The sequence below is a fragment of the Lactuca serriola genome, chromosome 4 (assembly GCF_051521515.1).
Source record: "Lactuca serriola cultivar US96UC23 chromosome 4, Lser_US96UC23_V15, whole genome shotgun sequence".
Taxonomy (NCBI): Eukaryota; Viridiplantae; Streptophyta; class Magnoliopsida; order Asterales; family Asteraceae; genus Lactuca; species Lactuca serriola.
In genome coordinates, this window is record NC_136411.1 from 24,330,308 (window position 1) to 24,336,364 (window position 6,057).

At 30.3% G+C, this 6,057-nt stretch overlaps 1 long non-coding RNA gene across 1 annotated transcript; it reads right to left on the reverse strand.

Annotated features, from left to right (window-relative positions):
- Positions 1-1,814: 1,814 nt before the first annotated feature.
- On the reverse strand, positions 1,815-4,995 carry LOC145100001 (uncharacterized). The gene is made up of 2 exons (XR_013704754.1): positions 4,324-4,995; positions 1,815-1,950 (listed from the first exon to the last, which is right to left on the reverse strand). It is a non-coding gene; the product is annotated as an uncharacterized LOC145100001 (long non-coding RNA).
- Positions 4,996-6,057: the final 1,062 nt, after the last annotated feature.

The following is a 6,057-nucleotide window of genomic DNA, read 5'->3' on the forward strand; positions in this document are numbered from 1 at the left end:
TATTTTCCTCATAAAAAACAATGATTTCATTAAACGGTATATAAATCATACATGTACATCAAATGGGCTAGGTATATAAATACGAGTTGCTATACATTGGGCTATACATAACACATACAAAGACCATATAAATACATATAAGTGACGTCTAACAATATCCTCTTAGAAAGAAATTCGACGTCTTTTCTAAATTCTCTCATTTTCTTGCATATGTTAAGAATCAATTCCAAACTGACATTCAAACATTTCAATGTGATAATAGAAAAAATATGATAACTCTCACTTTCACCAGTTGTGCGACACGCATGACATTCACATGCAATTTTCTTGTTATTACACATCTCATCAGAACGGAAAATTAGAACGTATCTTGCGCAAATTAAACAATATGATGTGCACTCTTTTATTTCAAGCTCATCTTCCACCACTTATTGGGTTATTAGGTTGAGGCGCATCACAAGGCCACCCATCTCTTACATATAAAGCCTATATATATATATATATATATATATATATATATATATATATATATATATATATATATATATATATAACACGACTAACATATTTCTCCATTTTTTTTCAATAATGTTGAGTCTTCATTTATAGTGAGAATCTTGATGACAATTTCTTAAATGGTACTTTCTTTCTATGATCTTATTCTCATACATTATTTACTTGAATTTAACATCAAACAAATTGACTACCAATTCACTTAATGGTTAATGTAAAACATAACATCGGAAAACCTTAGGGTTTCTTTGGGATTTTTTTCAAAAAGTAATCCATAATCATATTATGTTGTACAAATTCATAAATACGACAGATGAAAAGAAGACAACAAACAAAAAAACTCATTCGTGATGACAACGCATAGACGAAGAACATGTTAATGAGTTTATATTTATCTTGTATTGTATTTTGTATATAGCTCATTTATGTATTTGTATGTGTATATATATACACACACGTTTGATTTAATGAAATATAGTTTCATGAGAAAATACCATGATTACATTGTATCAAAGCTTTAATTATCTTCCATCAAAATTATCCTCCCTTGTCAACGCTAGCCGTTGGCCTCTTCTTTTTCTATCGACTTCTTTTTTCCCCATTCTTCTGCTTCTTCTTTATTTACAATGACAGACAGTACGAACCTGGTTGAAAACCATCTTTTACCATCAACACAGACATGCAGTTCCCTTGGTTCTTGATCTAGATCATATTAATTTTGGTATTTAGCATGGAATTTTTGAAACCCACTTTTATTATGTTTGATGTTTCGGATTATCTTGAACTCCCAAACGACAAAGTTGTAACATCTTAATTTTTACGATAAATTTTTCATTTTTAAATCAAAGATAAATACCCATTCTCAAAAGGTTGTAAATCAAATAAAACTGTTTGTTCATAAATTGGTTCTTGATTTAGATCATATTAATTTCGGTATTTAGCATGAAATTTTTGAAACCCACTTTTATTATGTTCAATGTTTCGGATTATCATGAACTCCCAAACGACGAAGTTGTAACGTCTCAATTTTCATGATAAATTTTTCATTTTTAAATCAAAGATAAATACCCATTCTCAAAAGGTTGTAAATCAAATAAAACTGTTTGTTCATAAATTGGTTCTTGATTTAGATCATATTAATTTCGGTATTTAGCATGAAATTTTTGAAACCCACTTTTATTATGTTCGATGTTTCGGATTATCATGAACTCCCAAACGACGAAGTTGTAACGTCTCAATTTTCACAATAAATTTTTCATTTTTAAATCAAAGATAAATACCCATTCTCCAAAGATTGTAAATAAAATAAAACTGTTTGTTCATAAATCGAAATCCAAAATCAGAGTTATAAATAAAACATTGCGGCATCTCAAATCATAAAATTGTTAATGTGTGTGTATAGGCATGCAGGTGCTTTCCCGCGATCCATAGAAGTACCTGAAAACATTTAATCCACAATTGTTAGCACTCAGGCTAACAAATATGTATCACGGGAAACCAGCCAATATGTAAACACTCGAACAAAAAATGTCGATAACCAATATGTTTGATAGCCAATATGTTTGGTTGGCAGTACCATATTAATTGAGTAATTAGGGTATGATAGTTGTATAAAGTTTTCAATATCACGGTAGTACCATACCAACCAATTTAATATATATATATATATATATATATATATATATATATATATATATATAGTTATATAGTTATATGAATTGCTACTCCTTGATCGCTTATACTGCTCTAAACATCTGATTACATCTCCCAACTGAAATGAAATATGACTACTGAAATTGAATTTTACATCCAGAATACTCCTAAGAAAACATGGTCCCAAGACGATACTTGGCATGTCCCCCCCCCCCCCCCCCTTCCCTTTCTAAACCCATCACAAGGAAAACAAAAGATATCAAACGGGAACTACGAGCAAATAGAACACCTTTCAAAAGTATCAATATCATCACATGGCATGCCCCCCCCCCCCTCCAAGTTAAATTGGTGCTTGTTGTTGCACTTGGTGCTACAACGTGGGTCTTTTGTATCTATGAATTATCGAATTGGTTTTGGATATTTTTGAACAATTGCACTTTATATGAATGTTTTTATTTTTCAATTTTATTTAAATGTTAATGACTTTATAATTTTATATCGAAAACCTTTTTTTATGTTAATGACTTTATGATTTTATATTGAAAAGCTTATTTTTTTAAAAATGTGATGCCTATCTATTAAATGGGGTATATGGGTTAGGTTCGACCCATTAATCTGCGAACCCGCTAACCCATATGTTTAAACGGGTTATATATGTTGGGTTGGGTTGAGGTTTCCAAGCCCAACAACCCATATATTATATGGGTTATATCGGGTTTACGTCCGAACCCAAGAACCCAACCAAATTGTCAGACCTACAATTAGTCTGGTAATATAGAAGAACAATCTTGTAATCATTTTGACCAAAAATGTGTTTTTTTTTAATTTTATTTACCAAATAGATGTATTTTTTTAAAATATTTATCAATTAGGTATAATTTCAAAAATATTTACTAAATAGGTGTGATTTTAATTATTTATATACAATTTTTTTAACTTTTAGTTTTCCAACTATTTTTACTATTTTTTAATATATTTGTTGAATTGTTTACTTTTTAAAAACCTTTTACTATTAATGTATATCAATTTTTTTACATGTATGCTCAATGTTTTAATTGATAAAGAGATCAAATGATGTTTTTGTGTCGTTTATTACTATTAATGCTTAGTAGGTAATTATCTGAGGTTAATGAATTAATGCTACTATTAGACCTGGCAAAATCTGGCACGACACGACAATCCGACACGAAGTTAGCGGGTTAGGGTCAAAGATTTTGACCTGTTTATGTATACGAGTTGACACGACACGACACGACACGATAATTAAACGGGAAGGGTTAGGGTCAAGACTTTCAACTCGAAGATGGCCCATTTAATTATATATATATATATATATATATATATATATATATATATATATATATATATATATATATATATATATTCAATATTATACATTTATAGTGGTCCAAATTCAAAAACTAAAAGTAAAAATTCAAAATTTCAAAGTGACTTAATTTTACTGTTCCTCACTATCTATCTCATTTGCTTCCTAACTCTAGCTCTTTCCATTTTGCTTTCTAAACTTACTACTACCTCTGTCTCATATTTATTGTCCAATTTTGACTTTTGAAGTATTTATTTTCAAATTTGATCTTAAATATTTTTGTTTTTGATATATAACACTTAATGCAAAATATATGAATAGATTGTATTTTAAATATTTTTTCATTGTTATAAGTTTTATCAAGTAATTTATAACACAAATAAAAATATTTAAGATCAAAATAGAGAAATAAAAACTTCAAAAGTCAAAAATGACAAATAAATATGGGATGGACGGAGTATAATTTTTTTCCGTTCCACCTCCCAACTCCAGCATTTCACCTTTTCATTTTTTTCCTCATTGACTCTTACTTTTCAACCTTTAAAATGTTTCAACCCGACATGACACAACATATTTATAAGGTTTAAACCTTAACCCGAAACCTGACACCAAATCGACACGAAAATAAACGGGTTGATACGACACGACACAATAATTAAACAGGTCGGGTTATGGTCAAACACTCTCAACTCGTTTAATGTCTTGACACGGCACGAACCCGACACGACACGTTTGTCAGGTCTAGCTATAACTTGTTAATGGAATTGGTATTGCTATAATGATAGGAGAGCTCGCAGCTTATGAATTAGAGGTTTAGATGAAGGCCTTACACTTAATAGCAACCGGGTTTGAATGCAACGCCTATTAAATTGCCATCAACAATGTAAAAAAATTTCAGTCCACCAAGATCATTCTTCAACTTTCAGTACCAAACTCCAAAAGCATCTCCAATTTTCAGTACCTAGAGCAATAGCCTACCCACCAAGGAACAGAGGGCAAATCTGTCCAAAACATTATATGATCTGAACATCTAAAGCAACAACAAACAACACCAATATTTGTGTATCTATTTCGAATCATGTCTGATAAATTAAAATTCCAACAAGAACCGTTGATCTTGCAATTTATTCTCAAATGAGTATGCCGTAATCAGAAATCAAAAACAAAAGTTCACAAAACGAACCATATTCAAGATTTAGAGAACGATAATCAGAAATTGAACCGTGTGCTGTGGCCGGAGACGAAGTCACCGGCGCCTGCTGTAGCCGATGTCTGTTGTGGTGGAGGCGAACTCGACGGGGTCTGGTGTGGTGTGGCGGAGGCAGACTCGCCGGCGTCGGCTGTGGCCGAAATCGAAGAACACTATGTGAAGTCGGGAGTCTCGGGACAGATAGCAGACGACGTGGTTAGACGACGGTCAAATCTCTTTTTTCATTTTACTTATAATTTTGACTTTAATTTTGACTTGTATAGATGTAACCTAAATGGTAAATATTTTCAAAATAACACCAATTTGGTAAAAAACTCAAAATTAGGTTGCAATTTGCCAATGCTCCAATTGATGTATACACATTGGGAAAAGCACATGGCGAAGAAGCATAAATTTAATTCCAATGGTATCCCCACATCGGACACCATGAAAGCTGCCTATCAATTAAAACCAAACACAATTAAATTGGCAGCCACGTAAAATTGCTACACAATTGGCTGTTGCTTTTAGGATGACAGCAGGACAGGACGAGTTTTTGTGCGTCCCTCTCATCATGTATATGTAATTTTACGGGTGCATAGGCATCGGACACCATTTAAACTTATTAAAAAATATTTAGTTTTCATATTATATTTATACATAACCAAAGACACTACTCAATTTTTAGGTGTAGTAGATTGGACAAATATTGTGATCCATTATCCTGTTCGTACAATCATAAAATATCATCATCAAAGAAGGATTTAGATCTTAACAAGTTAGGGTTGTAAAATTGTTAACAAGATCGTAAAATCAGTAATAAATCATTAATAATATCAATATCAATATATTAATAAATATAAAAACTCAATCAATAAAATAATATTTAGTTTCTCCTTTTATATTTGATGTTTTATTTAATTTAATCTAATAAATCAAGATTCTTTATGTTATGTGTCATATTCTTATTCAATTAAACATTTGTTATTTTCTAGTTTTTTTAATTATTTAATATCCACTTGTTATTTATGTATTTTTTTTCTTTTTATTCAAATGTTATCTATTAAATGTTACCTTATAATGATTAATATTATTAATATATTAATTAATGTCGTTAATAACATTTTATTTGTGAATTCCAATATTTAGGACTTGGTTGAGATTGTGTTTGAAAGTGCTTATTGGCTTTTCGACAAAGATAGGAATTCATGACTTTCTGAAAGAAAAAAAAAAAAAAACTTTTTTTTTCAAATAAAACTAGTGTCTGTCAAACCATTTTTTAACTTATTGGTTTTTTTAAAAAGACCAATAAACTAATAAATAATTTTAAAAAACACTTTCAAACACACGCTTACGTTGTATGCTCATCGATCTT